Raw genomic sequence first — 13,788 nt, forward strand, 5'->3', positions numbered from 1 at the left:
GCCCACACCCTCCATATCTATCCGCGAGCCTCTCCCATGGACAGCGGCCAACCTGAGGGTAGGAGTTAAGCTGGGGTTGTTGACCCAGTCACTCGGTCATGCTCACTCTCCTCAGCCAGACAGAGGCACGTTAGGAAAAAAAAATTGCCCTGGGTGATGAGATCATGGGCCTGGGGTGGGGGAGGGCACCCCAGGCTGGCTGCTGGGAGTTCACAGGCTTGCTCTCTCAGCCTCTGTAGCTAGCACTCTCCATAATAAATGGTTTAAAAAAAAAAAAACCAGCAAACCACAAGGACAAGACAGGACCAGGAATGACAGCACAGCCTGACAACCAGCCTCCATTGCCAGTTAGGAACATAAGGGTCTCTCACCCTCACGGCCTCCTACTTAAGAGGGAAATGAATACATTTTCTGAGCGAAAAGAGTAAGAACCTACTTCCTTAAGAGAAAAGTAAAGGGGTTGGGGATTTAGCTCAATGGTAGAGCGCCTGCCTAGCAAGCGCAAGGCCCTGGGTTCGGTCCCCAGCTCTGAAAAAAAGAAAAAGAAAAAAGAGAGAGAGAGAGAGAGAGAGAGAGAGAGAGAGAGAGAGAGAAGTAAAGACGCACGCACCATAAGATCTCAGTTTAGTATTTGTCCCTGAACCCTATGGCCAGCCGGCAAGAACAGCCCGCGCCTGGCTAATCACAACCCAGCAAACTCCTGACTGTCTTCCGACTTTATATAACAGGGGCCCGACGGCCTGTACCTCAAGTCTGCAAGCCCCATGGTATTTTACAACCTCAAATATTATAACATGTTTTCTACTTCCTGGTAGGAGCCAACTCCCTGGGGCCTGCCTGCTGTAATCCGAAGAAAATGTTTGTCCTGTTAAATAAACAGCCACTCTCTCCATGGTGACGGTTGGGTAACGGAGGAAAATGTGGCCAGGGCTGTCCAAATAAGGAGGGGAAGGAGGCAGGCGGGCGGGGTGCTGACTCGCTAGGACTTCCCCCACAGGCTTTTCAGTCCTTACCTATGTTGAGGTACCAAGCTGCAATGAATAATGTACCTAGGTGACAGGCCCTGGTGGTGGTTGAGGTGGGAAAGAGCAGTTTGAATGCTGGAGGGATCTGGGAAGCCCAGACCTTTGCCCTCGAGGACCTGAGCTGATCTAGGACCAGGTGTTGCAGGAAACAGGCCCTGTTTTTTCACAAAGCCCACTGTGCCAAGATAATTATGTGAGGGCTGGAGAGATGGCTCAGGGTAAAGACACTTGCTGCCGAGACTGGGCAACCTAAGTTCGAGTCCTGGAACTAAGTCCTTCAACTTGTCCTCTGACCTCTCCGCACACACGGTAGAAAGTCAATCGTGTGACCTCCCTCCCTGCTTCGATCCTTACTTTGGACTCTAGAGTGCCCTACAGTGACCGGCTTGGTAGGATTATATTCCATGAGCAAAAGACTTCACGTGAAGGCCGAATCCCCTGTGGGAAGTACAATGGTTTGGGAGCAGGCCAGCAGAGGCTCTCTGCACCTGCTCGTTCTCCCAGGAGTCTGGTGGTAAGCAGCTTCCTACAAGCGTTAGGTGAAGAGGGCTCCACAGGGCTGTGGGCTATGCGTTTCTAGTCACCTAGTGCAATCATAGTCAAGGGTCACTCCCATATCCAGCGTGGCTCTTTCCCGTGTCTCCAATCATTCACTGACGTCTCAGAGCTGGAGTTGATGGTCCGCTGAGATTGGATGAAATCAGACCATTATAATAGGCCCCCACACTTCCCAGGGTTTTCTAGAAGGTTCTGAGTCTGGGAGAGGCTATCTAAATAAAAGGAACCTTTCCTAGTCTGTTTAAGCGCAGCAGAGAAGTCTCACATGGGGACATTATGTGACACCAGCAGGGCTTTGGAAACTTCTCCCCATAGAAGTTAAGATAAAGGTCCACAGACATACAACTCCAAGCGTGAACGGGGCCAGATCTCAGAAAGCGTCTCAGATGAGGAAACTGAGGCCCAGGGTAAGACGAGGTACCCCGTAGCTACCAGCTGGCTGATACAAGGCTCCCCCGTTCGCTGCTCGGCACCTCAGCCTCCACAGAAAGCCCAAACTGCACCAGTTATGTACCAAGAAATCACACCAAGATGACAGTGACGGATAACCGCAGCCACCCACAGTGCCATTCCATGCGGGCACAGTGTACAGCCACCACTAAAATAAAGGAGTCCTCGGCTTTTTTAGATTCCAACGACGTATAAAAAGTGATTCTCTCTGCATTTAAAAGCCCGATTTTTTTTTTTTCAATGAAAGCCTTCAGGTAGACAGACTCTGGTTCTCTTATCAGACAAATCCGACCTAGACTCCAGAGAGTAAGGCAAAGTGGACGTGTCAGGCTTGCATCTCTGGTAAGCATGTGGACCAAGGAGGGGAAACGGATCCTCAGACTGCCAGCCAGGCCTGGTTTTTACAGTGGTACAGCCTATCAGCCTGTGCCTCTGCCTCTTCGAGCTAGGGGTTACCCTGGATGATTTCCAGGGAGCCTTCTGGCTCCCTTGTTCTGTATGAATCAGCTTTCCAAACTGGTTCCTTGTGTATACGTTACAGAAACCCTGGCAACCAGGGATCCTGGAGAAGAAGCAGGCCACCGCCCACCTCTTGGTCCATGTCTGTGCTTGGCAGCCAAGGTATGTCCCAAAGAATGACGTGACTGCTCCAGCTCAAGAGTGGACCTCTCCCCCTCCCCTGACACACACCCAGTCCATCTGGAGACAGGAAATGCTGGCATGGAGGATGCCATGGAAATCAGAGTGGGTGGACAAGGAAGGTGGTCTCTCTGACATCAGGGGCGGGGAGGGGCAGGTGTGGCTTGGCATTGGATATTTCTCTGTTTAACCCCTTTCCCACCGCTGGGAGTCAACGCCTACCAGTGTTCCTTCCTCAGGGCCAGACTTGACTATCTGGACTCATAGCAGTAAGCTAGCTCCTCAGGGGACCCTCTGGATCCATCCTAGGAACGGTTTGCACTCACCCTAGTTTCCTTGGACATCACTATTGGAGTCGGCTCGCGCAGTCTGGTGTGGTGATCACTCAATGTCTCTGCGTCCTCGGACAAGATGCCTAACTAATCTCCCCGACCTCAGTGCCTAACCTGAGAAATGGGGGCAGCAGTGTGCGCCTAAAAGAGGGTCACCGCGCAGACCCATCTACATTCTGCGGAGTTGCAGCCGTTTGCACAGTCGGCAACTCCTGGCTCAGGACCCCAGCTCCAGCTGTTCGAGCCGCCGGTTACGTAAGCCGACCACGGCCGTCCAGGTCCGCGCCACCGCCCAGCGCCGCGCCGCCGCCCAGCGCCGCGCCACTCACCGCTTCGCAGCGTCCACCCGCGCGTCGGTCCTTTGCTCGACCCGTCACTTGGTGCGCTCGGCCTGCGCCGCAGCCGCCCGGAGCCGCTAGTCACTGTAGCGCCTCTGCCACCGCGTCGCCCTCCGCTGTCACATAGTGGAAAACGTGACCGCGCGCGTTGAGCCCGCCCCTCCGCGCGCCATTGGTCGCGGCGCCGCCTCATTTGCATACTGGTGGGGCGGAACCTGAGAGTTCCGCGCATCGATTGGTGAAGACGCCCGTCGCTCTCTTTACATAAGACGCACATGGAACTCCATGTTCGCCGCCCCGGTTCCTCAATGAAGACGTTGCGCGCTCTTGCGCCCCCCTGCGCCCTGGCGAGTAGGCTCGTCCACTTCCGGCCTGCGGGACTTCCATTCACCTGGCACGGCGGTGGCCCGCTCGTGCAGCCGGGAGTGGCGCGTACCACTGCGGCGCGGGGGGAAAGGTTCTTGGCTGCTGCGCCACTCACGGCCGGCAGAGTCCCAGGCCACCGGCCTAACACCTGCGGCGACGTGAGCAGCCTCAGCAATCTGAGGGATCGAGAAAGCTCTCATCCGACACCTTTCGCTCACCCAGCCCAGTTCATTCATTTCCTCTCCCATTCATTCATGGCGAGGCGCCGGAGGACAAATAGGGCGGCCCCTCTGGATCTGCTGCTGCGCACCTATGCAGGACAGCCTGGCTGACCCCAGGCCAGGACCCCAGGCTGATGGTCGTCCCACGTGGGCCAGAGCACATCGCTCCCACTTAGCCTTTCTTGTTTTTGAAATCGCGTGTTGCCAGATTGTGTTGATTCAGGAAATAAGGTCATGAGTGCGGTGCAGAGATACAAAGGAAAGAAGTGATTTCTTCCTGCCCTCAATCGCATAGGGAGAAAAGACTGGCATTCTGTAGGGAAGCTTAACCAAATGCGGTGGTGTAGTTTATTAACCTTACAGGGTATGTGGAAGCGGAGCACTTGAGAATGGGGTAGATGGGACATGCATCTGGAACAGCAGGGCTTTTCTGAGGTGGAAGCTATAGACACTCGCTAGTCAGGGGAGGGAATTCCCCGGGGACAGGACAACCTTGCTCTTGTGGAACCTTGGCTGAACCTACTTGGCTCTTTCAAGAGTACTGTCTGGAAGACTATTAAGCGTTCAGTCCAAAGGGTCAAAGGAGGGCGTAGAACTTTCCCTGGAACTGGTTTGAGGCCCAAGACTTACCTGTCTGACATAGACATTTTAAAGGCTCTGGAAGTGTAGGGTGTGATGGGGAGGCAAGGTTGTCATGTCTTTGAAGGGTGCAAAGGTTACTCGTCATGGCCTAGGAACTCGAAGCCTAGTAGCACCCGCTATTCTGAATCTTCCCCAGGTGCGTCCTAGGAACCAGGAATGGAAAGAAGGCAAACACTATCAACCAAGTCTGTGAACAAACTGAGCTGCTGGTGTATACAGCCAGCTAACCCACATTCAAAAATCCCTGTGAGTGAGGCTCTTCTTTCTGTCTGCCTGGCAGGACAGGCATGCAATTCCTCAGATGCGTGGGAGGGCGGGCAGAGACTAAGTTCTTTTCGGCAGCCCATCCTGAAGGAGCCCTGGTAAGCCAGAAGTTGACTCACACTGCAGGGGGCAGGGCAGCACCTCTGGTTCCTCTGACATTGACACCTCACCACACTCCCCAACAGGCACAAACACTGAGCAGAGCTGGGCCAAGCTGCACTCTGCACACACCCAAAGGGCCTTTTGTTTCCTCACTTTCATTGACGTCAATGGTGGCTGCATTGTTCTGGAAACAAGAGTACACAGCTCATCCACCTGGCAAAGTCTTCTTCATGTTCAGCTCTTTCTTGTCTTGCACCACATTTGGCCTGCAATGTAATGTCACGGTTTCTCCTTAAATTTAGCCTTTGCTATTTCCACCAGTAAATATTCTCGAAAGCCATAGAAATCAATTCTTTCGGAAACTCAATACTGTGGAGACTCTAGAACTCTTTGGGATCTATTTTGTCTTCGGTTTCTCACTCGGTTGGATTCTCCTTTCCAATATATTCATATATGCCATGAACATTTGCTAACACCTGAGTTTGGGGAGAAATGCAAAATGAACCTCCTCCCCCTCCCATCCTCCTCCTCCTCTCTTCCTTCTCTCCTCCTTCTCTCCTCCTCCTCCTTTTCTTCTTCTCCCTTCCTCCTCTTCCTCCTCCTCCTTCTTCTCCTCCCCTCCTCCTTCTCTCCTCCTTCTCTCCTCCTCCTTTTCTTCTTCTCCCCTCCTCCTCTTCCTCCTTTCTTCCTTCCTCCTTCCTGTCCTTCCCCTCTCCTCCTCCTCCTCCTCTCCCTCCTCCTCCTCCTCCTCCCTCTCCTCCTATTTATAAGACAGTATTTTACCCTGTATCCCACATTACCTTGAGTTATAGATTGTTGTGAGCTGCCCACTGGGTGCTGGGAACCACAACCTGAAGGGCAATAAGTTTTCTTAACTGCTAAGCTATCTCTTCAGCCCTGAAGATACAGTTTTAAAAGAAGCCTCCTCTCAGCCTAAAACTATTTGCTGTCATGTCACGCAAGAAGAGATTGAAGCATCGGCTTTCCTGGTAATAAGGTCATATAAGAAAAGCCAATGGCCTGACTGAGATGAGAGCTGTGACTTTTGGTGGGGGTGGGTAGTCTGTGAATGACAGTTCTCAGAGTTGGTGCTGTAGATCAAACCTGTGCCTTGGGAACTTGGGAATTGGGTCGCAGGTCAAGGTTTCCCAAGACTCTTTCCAGGGTTTGAGCTTCTTTTGTGGCCACTGGTGTCCCTCACAGTTTTGAAGGAGTCTACAGGAAGACAGGCATCACAAGACAGCTGTGTCCAGGGGGTGAGGTGCTCCCCATGTCTTGAGTACCCTTTATGCCTGAGATATTACCCAATGTCTGAGGCAATGCCCTGTATCACTTCCTTTTATTTTCTTATAGAACGTAGTTTTATTTTATGTTACCCTGCTGTTACATAGGGCATAACATTTTCACAAGGCTTTTTTGGGACTACAATCAATAATTAGCAAACACACAATATAGTGATCCAACTCTCTAAAGAACAATCACTGGACAAACCAGATACCCCCTCACATGTGCACAAATCTGCATGGAAAAGTACTAAAGTTTAGACTTGGACTTGTGTACTTTATTTCTCCTTCCTAGTGTATTAAGAAAGGACATGCATGGGGCTGGAGAGATGGCTCAGCGGTTAAGAGCACCCGACTGCTCTTCCAGAGGTCCTGAGTTCAATTCCCAGCCAACCACATGGTGGCTCACAACCATCTGTAAAGAGATCTGATGCCCTCTTCTGGTGTGTCTGAAGACAGCTACAGTGTACTTATATATAATAAATAAATAAATCTTAAAAAAAAAAAGAAAGAAAGGACATGCATTTTAATTTGCCCAAAGCAACGCTTGTATTCTGGCAGCAACATGCTACTTCTATCACGAGGTAAAGTGAATACCAGAGCTACGAAGGCAGGAGGTGTAAGTGAATCTTTATTGGGAAGGAAGTTGTCAACTTAAACAGCAGCAAATGAAGAATGCATAAGGAAATGCCCTGTTGTCACAGACAGATGTAACCTCCAGAATATGTGACACAGGAGACATTTCAATCTGTGACCCCCAAGCCCAAATGCATTAAGCGCTTTCCATTCAATCTAACACTTCTGGATTCCTACTAAGAAGGAATTTGTAGTAAGAGCATGGAAAAGTTGCTTCTGAAAGGAAACCCCCAAAAAGTTCAGAAAAGGAATGTAGAAATCAAGACGTTATTATTACAATCACTTTAAATTGTAATGCACTACCATGTCCATATCTTCACAGTAATACAAAACACGGTCACTTGCAGAACTGGTTCAGATTACTTAAATACCAAATGTACTCTACACAAGGGTCTGGAAGTTACTCGTGTTTATATGAAATGAAGCTATTGATACTTCTCTACAGCAGTAACTGCACACCAGGAAGGCGGAGACAACACAAACCAAGGGATGGAGTTTTCCCAAAGCTACAGTGTGAAAAAGACTATAAACAGTTGACCCCATACACATGAATGGGCTTCCTTGCTAGAGGAAATCCAAGTGGAATAAGAAATGGAGATGTAAAAAGGTTTTCTTGAGGGGAAGGAGGTTGGTGTCCTGGATGCCTTTAGTTCTCAGCCCCGTCAGCTGCATCACATTCTTCTCCTGCACTGTCTGATGTCCACAATGTTAAGTTGTCTCTAAGCAACTGCGTGATGAGGGCGCTGTCTTTGTAGGAGTCTTCATTCAGTGTTTCAAACTCAGCGATGGCCACATCAAAAGCCATTTTAGCCAGTGTGTAGGCAGGCTCTGGATTATTAAGGCTCTCATAGTAAAATACAGAAGAATGAAGAGCCAGCCCCTGCCGGATTGGATGGGTAAGTTGCATCTCTTTCTTGCTTATATCAAATGCCTCTTGGTAGGCTCCCTGGGAATCTTCTATCATTTGTTTTCGATCATCACCACAAGCTACTTCAGCAAGATACCGGAAATAATCTCCCTTCATTTTCAGATAGAAGACCTTACTCTCTGGACTAGTTGCATGGGCTATCCTTTTATTTTCTTAAAATTTTGGTGTGTGTGTGTGTGTCTGTGTGTGTGGTGTTTTGACCGCACATATATCTGTACACTGTGTATGTGTCTGGTACCCTCAGAGGTTCTATAACCTCCAAAATATAACACTAATCGCCAAGGGCTAAGTGCTCAAGCACCAGAGCCAGTGGGAAATATATCACACTCAAACTAAAAATGTCCCATGTCTGAGACAATTGGTCCTTGGACCTGGGGTAGTCTCCATGCCCAAGGTGATCCCCTCACAGTCAAGGTGAAACCCTGCTGTAATTTGGATCTGGAATGTTCTCAAACACCCGTGCATTAAAGAATAGGTCACCAACATGATACTGTTGGAAAGTGGTGAAACCTTGAAGGGGTGGGTCTTATAGGAGGCTTTAGGTCAATGGAGAAATGCCCTTAAAGGGACAGTGAAACACCTACCTCTTGATCTTCCTTTGATACCAGTCCTGACATCAACCCTTTCCCACATGCTGGTTCGATGATCACTTGCCCTTGCTATAGGCCAAAAAGTAACAGTGAGGATTAACTGTGAACTGAAACCTTCAGAAGGGCGGGCCCAAATAAACTTTCTCTCTTTGTAAATGTACTGCCTCGTGTATTCATTACAGTGATAAAACTAGCATACACTATGTCCTTAGCAACACCTCGGCTAAGGTAAACAGCACACCTGAGGGGACCTGCATGTCTGAGGTGATTCTCTATATCTGAGGTTGTTCTCCATAATTGAGGTGATCTTCCATGTTGGAGGTGACTGTCATGTCTATGTCTATGGTAATCTTCCATGTCTAAAGTGATGCTCGATGTCTGAAGGGAATCCTCCATGTCTGAGGTGATCTCTGTCTGCTATCCTCATGTTTGAAGTGATCCCCATACATGAGGATCTTCTTCCCTCACAAGGACAAAGACTTTGTTATTAGTCAAGGTCTGATCTCACTGTTCTTCTAAGTCATAGGTTTCTCCTAGAAGTCCCTCTTGCTCTATCCTCATGTGTCCCCAAGAAAGTCGCCTCGGTTTTCTTCCAGCATTGTTAGTGGCACCGAATGACAGCTTCTCTGCTCTCTTCCCCTCCCCCTAACATAGATGTCCTGGAGTAGCATCAGGAACTGGAGCCTTTCATGCCCTGAGGAAAATCAAAGTTAGCCACCAGTAGGGTATTTGATCCTGGGTGACACAGAAGAAAGCAGGAGACTGAGGCCAGAGATTCACATTCATGGATATCTGTGGCCATTAGGGACCCACCTGGACTGCACAAAGCTGTGACTGCCCTCTGCTCACAGGAGTGGTGCTTGGCACTACCGTGCCTTCTTTTACTTAATCCTCACAGCAGCATGAGGCGAGTGCTCACCCCCACTGCTCCTCTGCAGAAGACATTCCCAGCTCTCAATGTGATAGGAATCGTGCCTGCCTCTGATAACCTTTGTCTGCAGCCTCACCGCTCCACCCTACAGAGCCTGGGAAAGCAAAAGGCACAGGTTATGAATGACCAAAGTCTAAGCTCCAACGGTCTGCTTCTGGAATATTCGCCCCAGCAGGAAACTTCATAGTGACGTGACTGACAAAGTGTTTGTTCCCTGACTTCTCCTGCTTTCCTTCCAAACCTCTAAAGGCTAGCGGGAAAGTTTTCCTCGCGGGTTACTACCCCCGACTCGTCCCTTTAGCCATGTCAGGCTGGTATGAATCTTCTAGCAGGACAAGCTCCAGGGGCACTGTGAGTCTTGCTTGGGTCTCTGCCTACAACTCTACCCTTTAGTCAGGTCTTTTCCAAGCCTGTCGAGTACCGTGTGGTTTGGGGGTTGTCATCTCCTGCTGAAATGGAAAGCACTACTAACTGTTCCCAGACCAAGGCTTGTAGAAAATAACAAACAGGCCTGACTGAGCTGCCCTCAAAAGATCCCCCAAATGAAACACTGGAGATCTGACAAGTTTTTGTAAATATCTCCTTAACCAAGTTCTTGCTCTGGAATTGAACTGCTTACCATGCATGCTGATCTGTTTTTGATACTGCAACATAATATCTGAGAGAAGCCACTTTGTAAAGAAAAGAAGCTTATGTAACCCACAGATTTGGAGGCCGAAAGTCCAAGATCAGGTGGCCCTTGGATTATGGCTTTGGTGAGAACCTTGTATTGGATGTCACTGTGGCAGAAGCACACCTGAGAAAGAGAGATGACCTCACCAAAAATGAAGACACGGACACGATAAAAGGCCATGACCCTAACTCCAGAACTGACCAAATATGTCCCATGCACCCTACCTTGATCCTCAGTGGCCTCAATGACTTAAGGACCTCCCACTGTCCCTACCTCTTGAAAATGTGCACAGCACTTCCCAATATTACCACTCTGAGGACCAAGCTCCCTATGCATGGGACATTGAGGGATGAGTCGCATTGTAAAACACAGAGTGTATCAAAAGCACACCTGTCCTTGTGGGATCATAATCAATATCACCAGGGATCATTGAACTATGTCTTGCCAGTCAAATCCGGCGCAAGGCCAGCTTTGGCATAGCCTGTGAGTTAAAGGGGAAGGGGAGAGGGAAGAAAGCCCCAGGATGCTACTGCGACCCCACAGAGAGAGCCCATTGCGGAAACGGTTTACTATCTGACCCTTTGCAGGAAAGGTTTTCTGACCCCTGCTAATCACCTAATATTTGGTAGCACTACAGTTACCAGACTTTTTAACTCTAGACGGCTGTAATGGGATTGGGCAAAGAGGGAATGAGGCACCAGCATCGCTGGGTGAGAGCAGTGACAACGAAGTGGACGTGAAGAAGGTGGCTTGTGTTTGATGCTGGACCTGGACATACGGGAAAGGAGGGGTAACAGGTTTAGGAGAGTTAACCTCCCACTTAAAACAATTTTTGAAAACTTTAGGGCTCCTAAGGCAGCTTAGGAAATTTTAATCTCCTATAGTACTGGGTAGATCATTGAAAAATCAGACCTAGAACTAGGGGACTGGGATCACAGACCCAAATCTCAGCCCTGACAGGCATCCAGTGTTCAAATGTAGCCCTGTGATATAGACCTTGTGGGTAGTTAGGCTAAGGACTTCACCCCTGAAGGGTTCAAGTCTCCTGAAGCCTCAATCCGGCAGGAGCCATTACTTCCCCAGAGGACCCTGCTCTTGCCTGGTCCCTCCTGTGGGGCAGGTGCCTGCAGGGTGGTATTTGGCTTAGCCTCTAACCTTCCCTCACCTCTCAGATTACAGGCCTCCAGGGGCAGTTCAGAGCCTGCCAGAGCCTAAAACTGCCCTGGCAGGAGCTTGTCCACTAGCCACAGAGCTGCAGAGCTTGGCTGTCCTGTGGCGGGAGGCCCTGCAGGCACGTGTAGGACAATGGATCTTCACTGAACCGTGGGGGCTGGAGGGCAGGGCTCAACTGGCATTGGGCTCTGGCAGAGGCACCAGGAACTAGTTCCACTCACTTCTGATAATGACTCCAAGAAGGTAGTAAATGTTTAACCACTGGTTTGCTAAAGAGGGGAGGCAGAAAAAGAAAGCTTTACAGCATCGTACCTATTTCTATGGTGAAAGGAAGGAAGGAAAGAAGGGAGAGAGGGAGGGAGGGAGGGAGGGAGGGAGGGAGGGAGGGGGAGAGGGAAGAAGAACCACTATGGCCATATCTAAGCTGCCACTCTGACCCACTAGCAAACTGGTGACAACCAAGGCCATACAGACGGTGAGACACTCAGTCCCCAGCTCTGGCTCAGATCTGCATGGCCACTAGAGCATGTCCCTAACAAATAAGGGTTGTCTCTGCTCAGTTGCAGTGAGGAACCAGCTTTCTGAGATTCATTAGCCAGAAAGCAATCTTCCCAAGTTCTGTTAAGAAGAATGAAAGTGGGACCATTGTCACGAAATACATCAAGTGCTCCTCACCAGCGTCTCTCAAGGTCATGGAGACCTGTGCTCAATTCAGGCACAGCAGAATGATAGCTTTGGATGTATTGCAATGGCAAGGAGTGGATACCACTTCTGTTCTCGGTGGACACAATATATCCTCTCAATGCAGTAGGAACTGATGAAGCCCTTGTCTCAGGGCAGTGGTTCTCTGGCGGGGGCTGGGGGTGGTTGGTTTTGACGGAAGTCACTGGGTGTTTTCTCTATCTACTTCCTGCAGTCCTAATGCATTAAAAGCACCCGGAGTCACAAGCATGGTCCAACCTGGCCATTCTGGCCTCAGAGAGTTGACCTTGGGGTCAAAGATCAGGAGTCTTGGAACGTCTTGTTCTCTTCTCCGTTCTGGGTGCCAAGGGAGCAAGACTTGTGGAATGCCTCCACCTGAAATGCCTACCTTAAAGCTAAATGTTGGGCTGAGAAACCCAGGTTTGCAAGCAATTCTTCTAAACTGAGTTTACCTCACCGTGAGGTGTGAATGTCACCTATCTCTGTGTCCAGTGGGTATAAACTTAAAAAGCAAACCAGAAAGAGAAACCCCAGTTTTACATCCTTCCTCTGTGAAAAAGAAGGAAACACGGTTTCTTCTTTACATTTTCTGGAATTTTTAAAAAATATACATCCTACAATAATTTATTATGCATAGGGCCCGTGAGGTGGCTCAGTGGGTAAATGCATGTGCTATGAAGTCTAACTACCTGAGTTCTGTCCCCGGGATTCACATGAGTGAAGAAGAGTTGGTTCCCAAAGGATATCCTCTGGCCTCTAGATTTGATGGCACACATGGGCACATGAGTGCAGATATAGGCACACACACACACACACACACACACACACACACACAAATAATTGTAAAAACACATATAACTTTGTATATATAAAAATGTGTATATGATATGTTTGTATATTATAAGTATGGTTATAATTTGAAAAATAACTTTTTAAAAGTTATCAGCTCCTAAGTGTGAAATAAAACATTCTTTTAAGCTGACATTTAGTGCAGGCTTAGACTGGCTTATAGGATGACTCTAGTCATGTGACAAGCAGTGGAGTTGAAGTCGTCATGTAGTAGAGCTTTTATTCAACTTTCATCCATTTCCCAGACTTCGTTTTTAATAATTAGGTAAATATGAATGTCATGCTATCTTATACAACTGGGTGCAGGAGATTCCTAAGTTTATATTCTTGGTCCAAACCTATGCAGGCATTATAAACAGTCTACAGATCAAATGGTGGATGATAAAAACGAATTACACACACACACACACACACACACACACACACACACACACACACACACACACACACACCTCGGTGCACATCCATGGAACTAGGACAGCAGCAACACAAACAGCTAAAATGAGAGCTGTGGGACACATGACATTCAATACTCAGAATTATAATTTCAAAAAAAATCCTCAAACCTGTCTGCATATAAGCCTTTAATCCCAGTATTTAGGAGGCAGAGGCAGGTGGATCTCTGAGTTTCAGGCCAGCCTGGTCTACAGAGGGAGTTCCAGGACAGCCAAGGCTCTGTAGAGAATCCCTGTCTCGAAACAAGCAAACAAAACCACTACCACCAAAACACCAAAACCCAAACCCAAACTCAAAACCCCTCTAGAATTGGTGAACGTAGAATGGTGGGCATGGGTCTAGGAAATAAAAATCTCAGATAAGAGAGATAACTCTGTAAACAAAAAACCAGGAAAACTACACAGAGGTCTGGGAAAACAGTAAGGAAGACATTGCTCTTCCTCCCCTCTGCCCCTGGGAAAATGCACTTTCTTTCTTTTTTTTAATATTATTTACTTAATGTATGTGAGTATACTGCAGCTGCCTTTAGACACACCAGAAGAGGGCTTCAGCCCCCATTACACATGGTTGTGAGCCACCATGTGGTTGCTGGGAATTGAACTCAGGACCTCTGGAAGACCAGTCGGTGCT

This window comes from Rattus rattus, chromosome 4 (assembly GCF_011064425.1).
Source record: "Rattus rattus isolate New Zealand chromosome 4, Rrattus_CSIRO_v1, whole genome shotgun sequence".
NCBI classification, from domain to species: Eukaryota; Metazoa; Chordata; class Mammalia; order Rodentia; family Muridae; genus Rattus; species Rattus rattus.